General features: G+C 44.8%; 1 long non-coding RNA gene across 1 annotated transcript; it reads left to right on the top strand.

Moving 5' to 3' along the window:
* The first annotated feature begins 3298 nt into the window (after positions 1–3298).
* On the top strand, positions 3299–8349 carry LOC130708797 (uncharacterized). The gene is made up of 4 exons (XR_009009161.1): positions 3299–3468; positions 4775–4904; positions 6955–7099; positions 8077–8349. It is a non-coding gene; the product is annotated as an uncharacterized LOC130708797 (long non-coding RNA).
* Positions 8350–19767: the final 11418 nt, after the last annotated feature.

The following is a 19767-nucleotide window of genomic DNA, read 5'->3' as shown; positions in this document are numbered from 1 at the left end:
AAGTCATCTAGTTTGTGGTGCTTTGTTGCAGTAACTCTAGGAACAAATACATACTCTCAGCAGCCATTTGACACAGTGACTAGTAAAATCTCAGATTCAATCTAGCAATGAAGTCTCAGCCCAGACACCTGGAAACAAAAAAGCAGGTCTCAGAGTGATCACGCAAACTGCCGTACCATGGAAGGTTCAGGAGCCAGACCCCTGCCCTGCCCCAACCCCCAAGAGGTCTCACTTTGACAGTCAGTAGAGATGCCTTCTCTCCTGAGACGGACAACATAAACCCTGAATAAAAGAGTCAATTTCAGGGGTTTCGGAGACAAGGAGACAAATCAAATATTTTTCTTTCATTGTCTCATTTTTATTAATAATGATAATACCTCTCATTTCCTGAGCACTTACTAGGTACCAGGCATTGCATCAAGCACTGTATAAGGATGTCCTTACACACAGATGCCCTTAAGTAAGCCCTGCAGCACCTGAGGGTCCACAAAGATGATGCTTTCCTTTTGCATCAACCCAGCACGTCAAACTTGAGGGAAACGAGGGAGGGGTGGCTACTTTTCAGTTTTCTAGAGTCCCTGAAATGAAAACTTATGCACCACTATTTTCCTTCATATATATCCATTTACTCAACCTAGTTCCCATTTTCTATAAAGTAATTTTTTGATTTTTTTAAAGTTGGTGCTACTTTCACAAGATTAAAACAAAGAAACAGAAAAGGTACCTTGCATGAGAGAAGGTCCAGAAAGAACTAGAAAACTATCTGGTACCTGAGACACAGTTATGCCAGATAAGCTATTTAAATCCTATTAAAAATAAATGATTTAAGAACTCCTCTCCAGGGACCCCCCCCCCCCCCCGCCACTCAAGTAGAGTGGAACAGGGGCAGGGAGCACAGGAAAAGTCTTGTGAAGAAATGGTAAACCAGTGTCGTCACCTTCATCTGCTTCTATGAGATCACTGAGCAGAAGAGAAGCAAAGAGGCAGGCGGGAAGAAGGGAAGACACTTTCCTGCTGACCACTGCCATCACTGACCACAGACAGGTTGTCACCCACCCAAGAACTGTCCAGGGCAGGAACGACTCAAGGGCCAGAGACAATCCCACCTTGGGAGTGAGCAGAGCTAACACTTCTTGGAAATTGGGCCAGAAAAGGAGGCTGGATGTTGAATTTCCAGCCCACGGAATTAAACCTGGTAGAATAACCTCCCTCCTCCCACTAACACGTCACTCTCCACAGTGGACACACTTCTTCTTCCCCTAATGGGTCTGTAAATCCCGATGCATCCCAGCTCCGCCCTAGGGCTGTGATCTTGGCCGAGTCACTTAACCTCCCAACCAAGGTTTATCCTTATTTTCAAAAAGTAAAATAAGAATCAAAAAATGTAAATTGCATCAGGGTTTTGAGGACAAATGGCATAATGCCCATTCATGTAAGATAAAAATTGCATGAGGAATTATTATAATGTGTAAACTGTTAGCAGCTACAATACGCAAATAATAATAATTATTATTATCACTATGGTTTCCCAAATATTACTGGAGCTTCTGGAACAGTAAGGAACATTTCTAGGCTGAGAAGGGTGGGAGATCCACTCATTCTAACTACCAGTTCTTCCTGATTTGGCAGCCAGCCGGTAACCTACATTTTCAACTTGCAGAAAAAAATGGAAAATACAGGTCGAACCCCAGGAGGGAAACCGAAGGAAAAGAAGAACGAGGGAAGTGGCTAGAATCGAATTGCTGCTAGGAGGTTTGATTTTCTGTATTGAGTTAAAGGTGTCAAGTCCAGAGAGCAGGTATATCAATAGTTATTGTGTTTACTCAACAAAAAGAGGTTGTGTTAGACCCCTACCGACCCTCAGCTAATCCCCTTCTCAGCAGGTCTAGGAAGGGGCTGTTTGCTCCGGCTGTGAGCAGTTTTTGCACCTAGAGGCTGCAGCAAACACTGACTAGAACAGAGCAAGCTCAGAGACAGCAGCCCCTCTCCCAGCCAGAAAGCTAGCAGGAAACACCTAGAGGGAAGGGATTCATGAACCTCGCTTACTGCTTGGGGAGCCAATCACAGGAGCCCGTTCAGACAGACAGCCAATCACAGTGCTTGGAAGGACAGGACCAATCATCTTGCTCCCCCCATCTAGGCCATTTCATCCCAAAGCTCCTCCGGCTGGAGGCTTGTTTACCAGTGCTGCCAGTGGCCTTCGAAGCTGGAGAGGAGGGGCAGCTGAGAGCCCCAAGCCAGGTCAATTTAAGGAGCAGCCTCAGGTGGAAGGGCGGGAGAGAGAAACTGATGGCAAACACGTAGGCAGAGCCCAGCTCCAATTCATCAATCCCACAAACATTTATTGACAGGGTACCGCCTCTGTGCCAGGCACTGGGAATAAGAGAGACACAGTCCCCTCAAAGAGCTCAGGGTCTCGTTAGGGAGACAGAGAAGTAAAAAATACAGGCCTTGTATTAGAGTGTGATGGGAGCCAAGCCAGAAGCACCAGGTGCTGTGAGAGCAGACAACCTCATGGGGATAGGGCATCCGGAAACCCTCCAAGAGGATAGTGGCACTCAGGGGGCTGTAGCCCCAGAAGGCTTGAGCCCCTCATCACATTGTACCCATTGGTTTGCTAGGGATGCCATAGCAAAGTACCACGGACTGGGGGGCTTAAACCACACTTCTGGAGGCCAGAAGTCTGAAATCAACGTGTCAGCAAGGTTGATTTCTTCTGAGGCCTCTCTCCTTGGCTTGTAGGTGGCTACCTTCTCCCATTGTCTCCACGTGGTCTTCCCTCTTTACCCATAGCCTTGTTCAAATGTCCTCTTCTTAGAAAGACATCAATCATATGGGATGAAGACCCACCCTAATTTTACCTCTTTAAAGGCCCCACCTCCAAATACAGTTGCCTTCTGAGATACTGGGGCTTAGAACTTCCACATATGAATTTGGGGAGGAACAATTCAGCCTATAACATCATCATTTTCCACAACTATTATGAAACCCCTATTTAGCCACTTTCTCCCCCAGAGTACATGGTGACGAGGGGCTTTTTGTCCCCTAAACCTCCTGTATCAACTGCCTGGTTGACTCACTCCTGTCAGCCGAGCCGGATGGTGAAGCTCTGTATCTGCCTCTTGAAGCAACTGCCTCATCACTCATCGTTGTCCTCAGAAAAGCTACATGTTGATGAAAGTCTTGGAACAGTCTCTTTCCACTGCTCGCCAGCCCTGTTCGCTGGCCTCAGGCCCAAGGAATTTGATGTGTCACTGTATCTGTGATCAGAACTGGTGTTTCCCTTAGGCCTGGCAGGGAGCGAGCCAGCGGAGCAGCCTTCCGTCCGTCAGGGCCCTCGCGGGTCAGGCTGGACACCCTGGAGAGGGTGCCGATGTACCTGAGTCTCCTGCCATGGGACAGAAGGGATATTCTGTGACCACTGAGACCATAGGGCGGCCCAGCAGGGTCTGCACAGTCTACTTGAAGGTAAGGGGGCACTGGTCTTCATTCCACTGCTCAGCATGGCAAAGGTTTACTGAGCATCCACTGAGTGTCAGGCACTGGCACTGTGCTAGGAGCCAAGGAGAGGGATGAATGGGTCACAGTTGCATCCTCATGGAGCTTACAGTCTCCTGGGGAAGACAACACATAATCCAGTATAGGTGTGTGGTTGAGTTACAGCCATGGGACTCAGGGAACAGAGAGTCAGGACAGCTGGCCCTGTTTCAGGGTTCAGAGAAGCTTCTGGTAAGAGCCGAGGCCTGAACAGAGTCTGGAGAGACTGATGGAATTATGCAGCTGATGGGGCCAGTGGAGAGAGCAAGATGGTCCAAGCAGAGGGTTCCAATAGGCAAGGGCAAGGGGATGGAGAGATGAAGCATCAGATGTCTGGGAAGAATCTCATGCAGTCCAGTGTAACTGGAGCCTAAAATGTGAAGGAGAGAGTGGCAGGAAGTGGGATGGGAGAGATGGCCAAGGGCCAGGTTATAGAATGCTATGTAAGCCATGCTAAGTGGCTTGGACATTTCCTGTGAGCTTTTAAACTATGTTTATGGGAGCACTTGGCGTCTTTCATGGTGCTTTGGGATAAGAAGCAAGACTGAGCAAGTGAGACACTCATCAGAGCATCTTGGCTCTTACCTCTTTTATATGTTGGGGTTATTTGAAAAGGAAATTTTCTAAAGTTTAAAAAAACCAGCAACTACTATTGTTTTAGCTATTGAAGAATCCTTGTAGAGTTCTAAGCAGGGGGTGGCGTGGTGGTAGTGGGGTGTCTGAAATGGAGGGGTGCAGGCCTGGAGGCAGGGGCACCAAGGAGCAACTTCCAACTGCTTTCCCCCCGCCTTATTTTTAGTCTTCCCTTTCTCCCAGATAGATTTAAATGCACCAGTTAGGAATGTAACAATTGAAGAAAGAGAAATAGAAAGGAGCTGAGAGATTGGAGAAAGGGTTAGGAGGTGAAATTGGTGGGATGTGATACTTGATTTAACATGGAGAAACGAGTGTCTAGAATAAATACTTGGTTTATGGCTCAGGTGACTGGGTGCACACTGGTGCCTTTAACTGGGAAAAAGGAATAAAGGAAGGCGCTCATCTGAGCAGACACATGAGGAGTAGTGTGCTGGCCATGTGGCGTCTAACGTGCCAGGGGGTCATCCAAATGGAGCTGCCCGAGCAGCAATTTGATTGAGTCAGATACTTCTTGATACAGCCCAGCCCAAATGGAGTGCCTTGCATATTGTAGATAGGTGAAGGTAGTAAATGATTTTTTGTTTGTTTTTTTAATTTACAGATAAAGCCTCCAAGGTTTTCTACAATCTCTTCTCGATCTACTTTTTGATCTCACCTCCTTGTACTTTTCAAAAGTGCATGAAATCAGAATAGGCTGATCTGCCCTGTCCATAGATGCTCTGCTCAGATAGGTAGGTTTCTTCATTGTCCCCAAACATATGTCTCCTTGCAGCCTCTGGAATAGATAGAGAGATGATGGAGAAATAGAATTGATATCTCCCACATGGGGTCCATATAAAATGTAATAAAAGGTATGCTACGTGGCACACTGTTCCTCTGTTTCTGCTAATGCCTTTCTCCCACTCCTTCCATCTGTCTGATGTGACTCACCCTACCAGACCCTGTTCTCTGTCCACTTTCTCCACGAATCCTTCTCTGAGGAGGGCATGAGGAGGGCAAATAACAGGTCAGTTTGTTTACAGAAAGTGTCCATGAGTTCCGTAGGGGAAAATTCATTTTTTAGAGCACCCCTTTCCCCTGGTTTCATTTTCCTGGTGACTCCCCATCTGGGCATCCCAGTCCCATAGCACAGGGATCAGTTGCCCTTGTCTCTAGTGAAGGGGAGCGCTGACCCAGGAAAGGCCCTCATCACAGTGCTGAGTATTCTTGGAGAGCCTGGGCACCTTTTGTTCTGTGTCAGAGGCATCTAGCTCACTGACAGGTCCTGGACCCAGCCAGCCCATCTGTCTATCTGTATAGCTATGTCAGGGTCTATTTCTAACCTGTTTGGTGTTTCTTTGCCATATCTCACTATTACTGGGCTTCCATTGTGCCACGTGATAAGCTTGCTTTCCCCCGCCATATTTTTAGCCTGCCCCTTCTCCCAGATGGATTCTAATTCCCCAGCCCTGAGCAAATGCTTAGCAACAAAGCCCAGGAGCCCAGGGCCTCTTTCCAACTCTCCAAGCAGCACCTCTTTCAATGGAGAACTACCTCTTCAGTGCTTTGTTCCATGAGGAACAAACAGAGGGTTACTCTTAAATCTACAACACTAGCTGGTGGCTTTTCCCCACTCCCACTCACCTGTCTTAGTTCCTCTGCTTTTTAGGGTGTCAAGATGACCCCAGCACAGAAAACTGCCTCTTCGGGGGCCAAACAAGATGTTCAGCTCATTTTTTCCATGCACTGTCTTGCATCAGATCAATAGGCATTCTTTCCACCCCTCCCAAATACAGAAAGACTTATATAGCCCACATGGTATACTTCTAAAATACACATGAGACCTGATAAATTATACACTATTTATTATGCTACTAAAATGATACCTTTTGCTTAATTAAAATAGCCATATGCTGCAGTGCAAATCATTCTCATTCATTAAAATCCCAAAATATGTAAAAAAAAAAAAAAAAAAGGACAGCCAGCAGCAGTTTGGAAGAATGCAATCAGATCACACAACCTTGAGGACATAATTGCACTAAAAATAGCCTTGATGTCTCACCCAGAAAAACATATCCGTCCATCCCTCCATCCATCCGTCCATCCCTCTGTCCATCCATCCACCCATCCATCTATCCATCCATCCATCCGTTAATTTAACAAATAATAATCAAACTCCTTTGCTGTGTCAGACACCTTCCAGGTGCTGGGGACAGTGTCTGGTCCCTGTCCTCAGGAAGCACACAGGCTCGTATGAGAGAAGACAAGTAAACAAACAAATATAAATGCCATGACAGTGGTAAGTCAGATGCCCTGGTAGCACGTTGGAGAATGTCTTACCTAGACTTGTTGGGCCAGAAAGGATTCTCAGAAGAGGTGCTATCTGGGTACACCCTAAAGGATAATTAGGTCTGGGAGGTGTTCCAGACTATTCCCTTTTCCATTACCTTGTTTATTTTCTTCTTAGTGATTAACAGGTCCCAAATCTGGGGTTATCGTTTTCACTCTTTTGTTTCCATGAATATCTTCTGTCTCCCTTTTACCTCTGCAATTTGAAAGTGAGCTCCAAGAGGGAACACAACTTGTTCATCCTGTCCAGTGGTCTTACCCCAGCATATATCATTGTGATTAGCATACAAGAGGGGCTCAAAAATGTTTACTGAATGAATAAATGAATAGCATGGGCAAAGGCCCTGAGCTGAGAGAACACAGGGTATATTATGGGAGGGTTAAAGACCACTGTGCCAAAAAGCACATTTGCATCCTGGAACAACAGCAGCTATGTTTCTCCGTGACCTCAAGGTTAATGGCCAATGACTCCCTGGCACCATCTGCAGTGAACTGTGAAAGCGCAAACTCGGCCTTGACCACCTGACAGCCTCACTGTCACTCAGAGCGCCCACGGGGGCCCCAGACACACTCTCGCCGTTAAGAAGCCCTGTCCAAGGTGAGAACCATTCTGAGGCCAGAGTCAGAAAAACCTGGGTTCAAATCCGACCTATCCCTTCTTGGGCAACGTACTGAAACTCTCTGGGCCCTTTCTCCATCTTTAAAATGGAGATTAAAATACCCATTTCATGAAACTTTTAGAGATTAAATTAGTCAATGTACGTGAAGTGCTTGGCATACAGCAAACACTCAATAAGTGTGATTATTATTATTATTGGATGATACCAAAGATGCTTCCAGTCCTAAGAGTCTCCCTCTCCTTCCCACAAACTCTCACAGATGAGTAGTGTTATCTCCATCAGTTCATCTAGTCCTCACAACTACTCTTGAGAGAAATGCTCTTACCATTACCTGCACTTAACTGATGGTGCACTGGGTCTTAGAGAACTGAGGAATTTTTCCAACGCCACAGCATTGGCAGAGTTGGAATTCAAACCCAAGTCCATCTGACTCCAGGACCCTCACTCTTAATCACTGTGTTGTACTAACTCCCCAAGGGTCCTGTGGTGGCTGCGCTCTTCCCTCAGCTTTGGTGTGTTCCCCCTAGAGGCATGGGGCTAAAGGAGAGATGTCGAGGACCGGGGGAACTTACTCCAGGAGCCAAAGTGCAATGACAAGGGGAAGAGGGTTGGAGGACTGGTGTGCAGGGCAGTGTAGGCAAGATCGCTGTGTGTTCCTTCATCTGCTCCTGCTCAGACTGTCTGCGTCCGTAGCATTTTCCACAGGTCTGAAGGAAGAGGTCAAAGCCCTGTCCACATATGGCCCAATTGACCCCCTGAATTGAGGCCTTTCTGTCAAGCTGGATATGAATAAGGGGAGGGAGAGAAGAGTGCTTCTTGCCTGTTTATCCTAAACCTCACCTACATGTGCATATAAGATCATGAAGTGTGTATGAAATCCGTGAAATGGATTGTGGCAGATTACATTCCCCAAAAATGGCCATGACAATCTTATCCATCTTGTATGTTCTTTCAGAACCTTGCCACATACATCCCCTGTCAAGAAGTGGAGTCTGGGGCTTCCCTGGTGGTGCAGTGGTTAAGAATCCGCCTGCCAATGTAGGGAACACGGGTTCTAGCCCTGGTTTGGGAAGATCCCACATGCTGCAGAGCAACTGAGCCCATGCGCCACAACTACTGAGCCTGTGAGCCACAACTACTGAGCCCGTGTGCCACAACTACTGAAACCCACATACCTAGAGCTTCAAGAGAAGCCACCGCAATGAGAAGCCCGCGCACTGCAATGAAGAGTAGCCCCTGCTTGCCGCAACTAAAGAAAGCCCACGCACAGCAACAAAGACCCAACGCAGCCATAAATAAATAAATAGATAAATAAATTTATTAAAAAAAAAAAAAGAAGTGGAGTATGTGCCTCCTCCTCTTGGACTTGGATGAACCATTGGTTTAACCAGGTAGAATAGTTCCAGAGTTTATGTTTTTGTTTTGGGGTTTTTTTGCATTTTATTATTATTTTTTATTGAAGAATAGTTGATTTCCAACATTATATTAGTTTCAGGTGTACAACATAGTGATTCAGTATTTTTGCAGATTGTGCTCCATTATGAATTATTACAAGCTAATGGATACAATTCCTTTTGCTCTACAACATATCCTTGTTGCTTATCTATTTTATACATAGTAGTTTGTATCTGTTAATCCCATGCCCCTTCACCCTTCCCTCTCCCCTTTGGTAACCACAAGTTTGTAATTCTATACCAGAGTTCATGTTTTTATGGGACCTCTATATATGAGACTATTTGTAAGCCTTTTTGACAAAGCAGAGAGCCCTTTTGGGTAAGGAAGAAAAAATAAGGCTGGAAGCACTGGTCAGGGTCAGACTAGATGGGCCGTGAATGCCATCGTTTAGTCATTTACTTCTCACTTGGACACATACATCCAAGCACTACTATTGACATAGTGGGTTTTTTTAAATCAAATTTACAACTACGCCCCACCCCCTTTTTTAAAACTTAGCCTTGTTCTAAGAAATAATAATATAATAATCACAGTTTTATGACCTATTTGTATTTATCCAATATGCATAAAATATATACATAGCTACTTTTTAAAAAAATTTGTTAATGAACCCCCAATGTAATTTCCTGTACCACCTGGGCATCTTTACTCTATTTCAGAATCAGTGTCCCAGGCAATGGAGAGCCATCATACATTTTGAACAAAGACAAGATCAAAGGGAACTTTTAGGAAAACTGACCTCTTACCTTGGTAAATATTGGCAAACACATCCCAAAGATTTGTAGGTGAAAGGCTTTGTGGGAGGTGCAGGTAAGTCAGCCCTGGTTTGCATTCCTGGGGTACATGTAGACCCGGGAGCATGGGGTTGTGAGCTGGCATGAGAGGCACGGCAAAAACGTGGTGCTCCGTTTTGGAGTGGAAATTTAACTCATTGGTAAGTAATTTAAAATAGTGTGGTTATAGTGTGAACGTGTTACATTTATTTAGCAAAAATCACAGGAATGTTTAATAAAAAACAAGCAAAAAGTCCAAGAAATCTCACCCTGGCTGTGAGCAGCTATAGGCCAGGCCCAGAGCAGAGGGGTTCGTGGTCCCCTTCCTTTAACCTGTGGTTCTCAACCCTGGCTGTACATCAGGGTCATCTGAGGAATTTTCAAGAGTCGCCAAGTCTCAGGTGCTACCTTTGGCTGTTTAAATTCAAACTTCTGAGGAGGGGCCCGGGAAGCAGTGTCTAATGGGCTGTCAGGATTGAGAACCACCATATGTGGGGTATTTTGGTGGAAAAGTGCAGGGAGCCCTGAAAGAAAGCATGAAAGGATTGAAGATAGGAGGCCTAGTTAGGAGGCTAGTCCATCGTCTAAGGAAGAGTCCACACATTTCATTATATTAATATGTGACCGGGTCTCTGCTAAGCTCTGCCCAGCATGCCTACAACAGATCATGCACAAACCATGGCTAGTGCACATGGACTGTTAAGTGCATACACACAAGCAACACAAACAACACACATACACCAGGCCTTATCCATCAAGCCCGAGGAGCCTGCGTACAACACTGAGTCGGTTTATGATAATGCCACTGTAGGACAAAGTCCTAAGGCCGAAGACGGGTAGTCTAATTCCATTTGGGCTTGGATAAGCTTAGGTCTATTTCTGACAAACAAGACCTACCAAATTTGGGGTTCTAATTCTATTCACCCATAATCAAGGAGTCACAGAGAGAGCAAATACATACTTTCATAGAGTCATCCACATTCACACCCACGGACACATACTCACGCCGACACATGCACCAGTCAGGTCAGACTGAACAATTCTCACACTCAGACACCCTCAGCTGCCCTGAAGGACCCGTGAGGTTCCTGCTCTTCCTTACTCTGGTCCTACTTCCCAGGAGCCCAAAGGCCAGGGCCCCTTCCAATGCCCAGCTGGGAGCAGGCCCTCTGTCCTAGATTAGAGGGGCATGTGGCAGGGAACACAAAGAAACTGCAGCCCAGCTCCCAGAGCAGTTCTTTCCTTGCTTCCCAGCCTGTTATTCTTGCTCCCTGGGCCCCCAAACAAGAGGCCACTCAGAAATCACAGCTTGGGAACAAGACAGCATTGTCCCCTGGGCCTGGAATTTCCTGAGGCTTGGGTGAGAGAGAGAGAGGTGAGACGGCTCTCTAGGCCACAAGGTCTGGAGAGAAGCTGGCACCTGGGGAAGAAGAATCTCCCAAGCAACTGGCCAAGCTAGAGTCTTCCAACTGATGTGAGACTCGCCCTGCTGCCCTCCATCCCTGGTTTTGTGCCCTCACTTCACAAAACCCTCTTTCCATGTGACACTAACCCTAACCTATCCTACAACAAGCAGGACGCTAACCTACAGAAGCAGAGAAAGGGTGTTGGAATAGAAGGCATGGGGCCCCCAACCTGAGGTACCAGCTTCACCTCCCCAAAGGTCACTGTCCAGAAGGAAGACCCTGGCCTGCCTGGCCCCAAGGACCAACAGTTAGCATGAAATGCAGCCAGTACTCCTCACCCTCAGGTCCAGGGTCCCGCTCTTAGAGTTGACAATGGATGGTAGTCAGGAGTTGCCGTGAGGGTCAGTAACTATGAGGAGGCCTCGCCTGGCTCCCCTGCCCACATCTTCCACTGAACATCAACGAAAATCCAAGGCTCTTCCTTCAGACTTAAGCATGGCCGTAGATGTCCTCCGGGCAGCGTTCTCCTCATCCTCGCTTTAGTGGACCTCTTTTGGCTGCTCAGCAGCTCTTAGTTTTTTCTAGAACCACTCTTCAATCACCCCCATACAGTTAGGGAATTTTTGGCTGCAAGTTACCAAAAACAAGAAACAAAAAACCAACTTTGAACTGGTCTAAAGAATAAGGAATGCTATGGACTCAAAGGGCCAAGGAAGGGCAAGTGTCTGGGTTGGATCCGTCCAGAGACTCTAGCTCCCTGTCTCTGCCATGTCCTCAGATGTGCCCCCTTCTATGATTGGCTGACTCCCCTCATGGTTGCAGAATGGCGTTGATAGCCTCATTCCTCACAAACATATAACCAATACCCAGAAGAGAAAGAGTTTCTTCAGGTGGCACTTTGTTAAGAACAAGGATACTTCTCTTCCTGCGAACAGCCTTTGGGAACGGCTGGCGGCTGACATCTTCTTATGAGATTGAACCTCTCTGGCTAATGATGGATTAAGATGTGGATACCTGGCCCAACATGGGATAATCACAGAACTTCACCTCCCTGGCCAAAGTGATTGGTCTGTGGACGGGCATATAATCCAAGCTAGGCTGGTCATGATCCTTCCTGAGGGATTGTCTAACTGAAGATTAGGTGAAGAGCTGCCTCCCTGTCTGGTTATGATACTGGATGGATCTTAACTGGGGCCTGTCAGCCACTGGCCACCTCCTCATGGAGATGTCATTTCAGAGAAAGTGCCAATAATTAGGGGAACTAGTCAAGAGGTAGTGATGGAATGTGAGTTCCTGGGTCCAGCGGTGCCTCGGGCCAGTTTCCCCTCTCCTCTCCCAGTAATTTTTTGTGTGTCAGACAGTAACCCTTGCTGAACACTTTTCCTCACATGCCCACTGGATGTGGGGTGAGCTATGCAGTGTCCATTCTAGCAACTGGATGAACCCAGGATCAGCACATTATCTGTGTGCAGATATTTTTCTCTGAACAACGAAAAGAAGGTTTCTGAGTCGACAGCTCTACTGTACTCCTGGGGCATCTCATTCACTGGCCTCCAAAGATAGCCAACCTGGTCATGTCTTTGCCAAGTACAAACTCAGAGGGGTCATTTATTTACTACCTAGAAACCCTCTGGGGTCCAGCACATCTGAATCGGTGATATGCCAATAAGCATGAAAAGGAGAGCATCACTGCAATACAGGAGGCTTGGGCGGCAGCCACACTGCTCAGGACACACGTCATCCCACCTTCTGGGATGAGCAGGGTTTACCCCACAGCTTGGGGCCTCCTCTGGATTGCAAACAGGAGAGGGCATAGGGTCCCCATCAGCAGAGGACAACAAAGTGTAAACACAGCAGAAGCAAGGTTTACAACAGCCCCATGTTTCCCCCTGCGTTGTTTTTATTCATTTAGTCAACAAATACTTTAGAAGCACCTACTATGTGTCCCTACTAATATTTTACCTTCACTTTCATATTTCTCTGTGCCATCCTTTCTCCCTCCTTATTTATTTTCCACTTTCTCCATAGCTCCACGTAATCTGTGGCTCTTTATTTGCAGTGTCTTTGCCTCTCTATTCCTTCCTTTCTTGTTGACAGATTTCCCCATGTACTCTATGTTGTGCCTTCCCAATTTACTTTATAAAATACCTCTGACCAAGAGCCCTAAAACTTACTCCTACACATGGAGAAAACAAACAAAACAGAAAGATGAAGAAACATGGTATTATTCTTGGAAGTGGGCTTCCTGTGAGCTGGAAAATTCTGTAAGGAGAACTGTGGATAGAAGGTTGCCTTTAAAGTGATAAGATCAGCTGCTGAAGTCCCAAGTTCAACCAGCTAGGAGAAGAGGAGGGTCTTGCAGAGAAGGTCTGTTACCAGGACCAGCCACCACCACATGAGGACGTAGAAGACGGCAAGGCAGGAGGTCACAGATGAATTGCACTGAATCATGAACCAATGGCAGATTGAGCCACACTAATTTGCTAAAGCTTGAACGAAACTGGACCGGTGCAGGTATGCCTTTTTGTTTGTTTGTTTTTAAGAACTAAATCAAAGAGGTTTTTCATTCATTTGGTTTTTGCCTCTTGCAAGGAAAATCTTCATGAACCACTTTGAACTAGGAAGGAATCTCTGTATCTTCTGAAACTCTACTGAACCGCTTCCAAGTTCAACAGTGATGTCCTAATTGCCAAGTCCAAGAGCTTCTTTCTATTCTTCTTCCTGCTTAGCCCCTTCCTCCCACCCTCCCTCCCTTCCTTTCTTCCTCTCTACCTCCTTTAAAAAAATTTTAAACTTTTCTTTCTGCATTCCCATCTCCTTGAAATGTTCTTTCCCCTTGGCTTCTGAAAGAATGATCTCTTCTGTCTCTCCAGGTTCTCTCATTTCTGTTTCATCTTGATCTCCTTGCTGGCTTCTTTTCAACTGCCTTTGTCCCTTAAATATTTCTGCCCTATGCTTCTTCCTTTCCTGCATTTTCTTCCCACACAGGCTCTCCCATGTGTTCTCATCCACGCCCTTGGTTTTGATCACCACCTAAGGAGGTGATTCCTCAAACGATACCTCCAGCCCAGCCTTTCTCCCAAATTAAAGACCCACATTTCTGACTGCCTAAAAGACATCCTCAAAGGTGTTTTATGCTTAAGTTGTTCAAAACACAACTCACTCTCTTTCTTCCCTAAATCCTCTTCTCCTCCAGCCTTCTCCAACACAGTGCAAGTCTTCTCTTTTAGCTGGTCATGCAGGTCTGAAAACTGGAACTCATCCTGAAGCCGTCCCATTCACCTCCTCCCCCACCCGCTATGCCTATCATTTCTAAACCCTAAATGTGTCTCACATGTATGCCCTTTTGTCCAACCCAATATCACTGCCTTTATTCAGACCCAAGCCATTGCTCTACTCCATTAATTACAACAATAGTCTCCTAATTTTCCTTCTTTGAGTCTTGTCTCCACTCTGTTCTTTGAACAGGACAGGGTTGTCTTGCTAAAATGTAGATCTGATTATGTCACTATTAAGATCCTTTAATAGTTCCCCTTCCTCCTCAGAATAAGGTTCAGTCTAAAGACTCTTTAGAACTGAGTCCTCACCCCTTATGTTCTATCCCCTGCCTCATCACTCTCCTCTACACTCCTGGACTTTAGCAATTCCTTGGATGCCCCTCCTCTCAGCTCTCCATGCCTCTCTCCATGGTCTTTCCTCTTCCTGACATTTCTCCATCCACCAACAATTGCTCTCAGGTCCTATCCACCTACTCACTGGAGTACTTATGTGCCTCGCCCTTCGGAAATGTAATATTTGTTGAGTGAATGAATAAATGTTTCAAGAATCTTACCTCTTTAAAATTTGGTTCTATCATTGCTGTCCCTAGAAAGATCTCCCATCTTACCCTGGTAGACTTAGTGCTCCCACCTTTTGCTTCCATAGTAACCTCGGTGTTCCTTGTGGTAGGTTGTTTCAAACTCACTTTAACTTACTTTATTTATCTCTCTTTCTCTACCACGGACTGTGAGTTCCTTGAGGACAGGGATGGTGACTTGGTTTTCTGTGCAACCCCAAAGTCAGGCATAGGATAAGTCTTAAACAAACGTTTGTTGAAATAAAATGGGATGAACCAAATCAGTGCATCAATACATTCTACAACGGAACTTTCCCCAGACTATTTCATTCAGCTCAAATGCATGGTTTTGGAGTCAAAGTATGTGTAAATGGCAGACCAAGAGCATCTGACTTCCACGGGGGAGGGCTGAGTTGGCTGTTCCCTCAGAGAGAGCAAAGAACAAAAGGGCTTTGTTGTTCTTAATAATGTGTCACAGCAATCAGGGCTTAACAGCAGTAGTTAGAATGGGTCTTATGTTCTGGACGCAAACCTGGGAAAATAAGGAAACACAACAGCAGAAAACCAATGCAGTTCCTCTGCTTCCCATTTAACAATGACAACAAGCAGCCCATTGATGCTAATTGCATGGGGAGTAGGGGGCCTTCCTAGTACCAGGGAAAGGTGAAATAGTGCCATAAGAAAAGCCTGAACTACAAGCTTACGTGTCAGTATTTATACCCTTTCCACGACAGGTAACAGGCACATGAAGAGACAGCAGAAACAGTTCTGTGCCAATCAAGAAAGATCTTAACCCAGGGTAAGCCAAGAACAGCCTTTTATCAGGAAAATCCTGTGCTTTGCTTATGCTAAAAAATATCTGACTTGAAAATGCTTATTCTATTACTATTAAGGGGAATGAATTCTCACTGGATGATCTGGCAATGGGAGACCCAACTCCTACTCAGGAAAGCTATGTACCGAAGAAGAAGCAGGAGAAAAGAGCAAGTGCTGGCTGTCTTGCTTGTTTGCTTTTTAACCTCCCTGGGTTGAAGTTACCAAGAAGGCATATACCAGCTCTGCTCAGAACAATTCTGCTGCTGCCAAACCCATCAACCTATACTTGCCATCTCTCAGCAAGAAATACCAATGTCAAATAGATGAGCTGGGTCCTGGAACTAGCAACATCTGGGAGGGAGTGGTGACAACAGGGAGATGGGAGGAAAAGATTGCAATGAGACCTTCAGAGAACCTGCTGGCCTCAAGAAAATGGCAGCTGGGAAGGGGTTAAATTCCGAATGTGATGCATGAGACTTGTACTTTCTAGAATTCTTTCGGAGTCAAGCACTGGAGATATTTTCATCGAGCAGTGAGAGTCTTTAGAAGTTGGAGCATTTAAGTCCCTAAGCAGCAGTTCTTTGCTCCTCTCATTTATTACGTACACTGTCTTTGGACCACTATCCACAGAATGGGTAATATAGTATTTATCCACTGGGACAATAATTAGCTTGTTTTCCTCTATAAAGCTTGGCCATAATGTTCTTACTCTTTTCCTTAGAGTCCACCCATACAACAGACAGATGGGCCGTGTGAGGACTGAGAGCTCATGGGATGGTTTGAGCTGAGTGAGTGGGGAATCAAAGTAGGGAGGGCCAGAGGAGAGTTACATGGCCCTTGGCAAAGGCCTCTGTTGCAATGTGGCATGTCAAGATTCCTGCCAATAGGTCAACTCTGCTCATAAGATAAACCGCCATCGATCCACAACTCAACAAATCAGAAATCTCAAATAACCATTTTAACATAGAATTCATTGAAAAGATATAAAGCAACAAATTAGAAAGCTGTTAGCGGGGAACATTCAGGAAAGCACATTTCAGGATGTAATCAGTGATTCATCTTTGCCTCCTTGTAGAATCTGAGGGTATCTAAATATTTATGATCAAAGATATAGTAAATACCATAGATAGCTTTTGTTTTAGTATTTTATTATAATTTAATTGTTCATAAACTTGTCTGTGTGGTCTAATGGCACTTGCAAGCTAGTCTGAATAAATCGGACTATCTCAACTAGAAAAATACTATTTGATCCTACTCCCTGCCCCATTGTTACCCTCATTCCCAACCAGCCACCCTCTATCCCCACCCCCACCCACACTCATCCCCGTGCATCTTGTCAGGAACTGATCCTTCCTCCACACACAGGTTGCCATAGGTAATGTCCAGTTAGTGCAATAGTACCACCCCCTGGAGGCAGTTGATTGGACCATGGCAGGCACCCAGGGCCAGTGTCCCATCAGAGCCCTTTCTCAGGTTTCCTTTTTTAAAAACAGCTTTACTGAGGTATAATTGATACATAAAAAACTGTACATACTTAATGCATACAATTTGTTGAGTTTGGACATATGCATCAACCTGGGAAACCATCACCAGAGTCGAGGTAATAAATATATCCATCACCTTCAAAAGTTACCTCATGTCCCTTTAGGGTTCTGTTTTGGTTTGGTTTTGGTTTGGTTTTGTGGTAGGAGCCCTTAACATGAGATCTACCCTCTGAACAATTTTTTTTAAGTGCACAATATAGTATTAACTAAAGGCACTATTTTATAAAGCAGATCTCTAGAACCCACTCGTCTTCCATAACTGAACCTGTATACCCATGAACAACTTCCTGTTTCCCCAGACCCTTGCCCCTGGCAACAAACATTCTAATCTCTGCTTCTATGAGTTTGTTTTAGGTACCTCATAGAAATGGAATCATGCCATATTTGTCCTTACAAATGTGACTGGCTTATTTCACTTAGCATAATGTGCTCCAGGTCCATCCACGTTGTTGCATATGACAGGATTTCCTTCTTTTTAAGATTGAATAATAGTCCAGGTATGTATATACCACATTTTTTCTCCATTCATTCATCAATGGACGTTTTGGTTGTTTCTTGCCTTGGCTATTGTGAATAATCTGATAAGGGATTAATATTCAAAGAACTCCTACAACTCAATAACAAAACACCTATTAAGGTGGGAGGGAGACGCAAGACAGAGGAGATATGGAGATATATGTATATGTATAGCTGATTCACTTTGTTATAAAGCAGAAACTAACACACCATTGTAAAGCAATTATACTCCAACAAAGAAGTTTAAAAAAAAAGACAAACGAACCCAAAGCACAAATACAAAAAAAAAAAAAAAATGGATCTTGAATAGACATTTCTCCAAAGAAGACATACAGATGGCCAACAGGTACATTAAAAGATATTCAGCATCACTAAGCAACAGGGAAATGCAAATCAAAACTATAATGAGATATCATTTCACACCCATTAGGATGGCTATTATTTTTTTTAAATGTTGGCAAGAATGTGGAGAAATTGGAACCCTTGTGCACTGTTGGTAGGAATATAAAATGTATGGTGGTTCCTCAAAAACTTAAAAATAGAACTACCATATAATACAGTAATCCCACTTCTGGGTTTATATCCAACAGAACTGAAATCAGTATCTCAGAAGATATCTACACTCCCTTGTTCATTGCAACATTATTCACAATAGCCTTCCTCCGATTTCTATAACAGAAACTGAGGAAGAAAAGGAAATCTTTCTCCCAATGCAAAGTCAAGAAAACATGAACCCTGAAAGGGGCAGAGTTTGAAAATACAAAAGATTGTATCAGAAGATACAAAGAAGAAAGATTCTTATCTTCACCTAAGAAAAACTGGTTTTCATTTCTTGAAGTGAGAATGGGACTCATGGTATTTCAATGCCTGGTGGCACATTTATGCCAAATATATGAGATTTTTGAGCCCAGGTTTTTATTAGCAGTGACCCCAAACTCATTCAAGCATGCAGCACTGTATTAAATGTTCATTAAAGGTATAACAGCACACACGACACTCTCCCTGGATGTGGTGACCTGCCAACCATTCTGTCCCAATGGATCTGTCTCTTGACCAGGGCAGATCTATCAATATCAGTGATCAATATGATGACTATGGTCAGTAGAGCTGACCAGAGTTGTTTAATGGGCGTTTGCCCTTATGACTCTTGGTTTGGCTGACTTCCACTGCACGCAAGTGGGAAGACAGAACTCCCTACAAAGGAGGCTAAGGAAAGTTGTAGGGGCCTGATGTCTGTTCCTTTTCACAGAAGCAGGTGTGCACAATCATGACAAGGCCCAGAGGACACCAGAGACATGAGCTGTGACAAAGATACCAGGGAAACACTGGGTTTTCCAGCACTTTCAAAGTTGCTGCTTGTTGTAGATTGACTGCAAAAGTGGCTTCCTAGTTTATGCCTTTGCTACATGACTATGTAGCTCCTTCCGTGAAAAACTGAAGGGTATTTCCCCACCCTTGAGTCTGCAGGACCTTACTTGTTTTGGCCCACAGAATATGGCAGAAGTGATAGTATGTCAGTTCTGAGCCTAGGCATCAAAAGGCCTTCATGCTTCCACTTGCTTTCTTGGAACTTTGCCACCACATATGAATATAACTAGGCTGGCTTCTGGAAGATGAGAGAACATGTGAACCAACCACTTGCCCCAACCAAGGCCATCCCAGATCAACCAATAACCAGCAAACCCCCAAACGTGCCAGAGACCAGTCAAGATCACCAGAGCTGGTGAACTGATCCACAGATGACACCCAGCACATTAATAAGCCCAGCCAAGACCAGAAGAACCACTCAGCTGGACCTCAGGAGCCAGAATAAATACTACTGGTTTAAGCAACTGAGCTTTGGGGTGGTTTGTAATGCAGAAATAGCTAGCTGAGACACTGCTTTTAAAAATGTTGAAGTCACAACATCACTAATTATTAGAGAAATGCAGATCAAACTACAATGTGGTATCACCTCACACCGGTCAGAATGGCCATCATTAAAAAGTCTACAAATTACAAATGCTGGAGAGGGTGTGGAGAAAAGGGAACTCTCTTATACTGTTGGTGAGAATGTAAATTGGTGCAGCCACTATGGAGGACAGTATGGAGATTCCTTTAAAAACTAAAAATAGAGTTGCCATATGATCCAGCAATCCCAGTCCTGCGCATATATCCATAGAAAACTCTAATGAAATGATGCCACTTGCGGCAACATGGATGGACCTAGAGACTATCATAGTAAGTGAAGTAAGTCAGACAGAGAAAGACAAATAGCATATCATATCATTTATATGTGGAATCTAAAATATGATACAAAGA

Source organism: Balaenoptera acutorostrata, chromosome 9 (assembly GCF_949987535.1).
Source record: "Balaenoptera acutorostrata chromosome 9, mBalAcu1.1, whole genome shotgun sequence".
In the NCBI taxonomy this organism is placed as follows: Eukaryota; Metazoa; Chordata; class Mammalia; order Artiodactyla; family Balaenopteridae; genus Balaenoptera; species Balaenoptera acutorostrata.
Note: the sequence above shows the minus strand (reverse complement) of the source record. Positions and strands in the feature narration are given on the sequence as shown.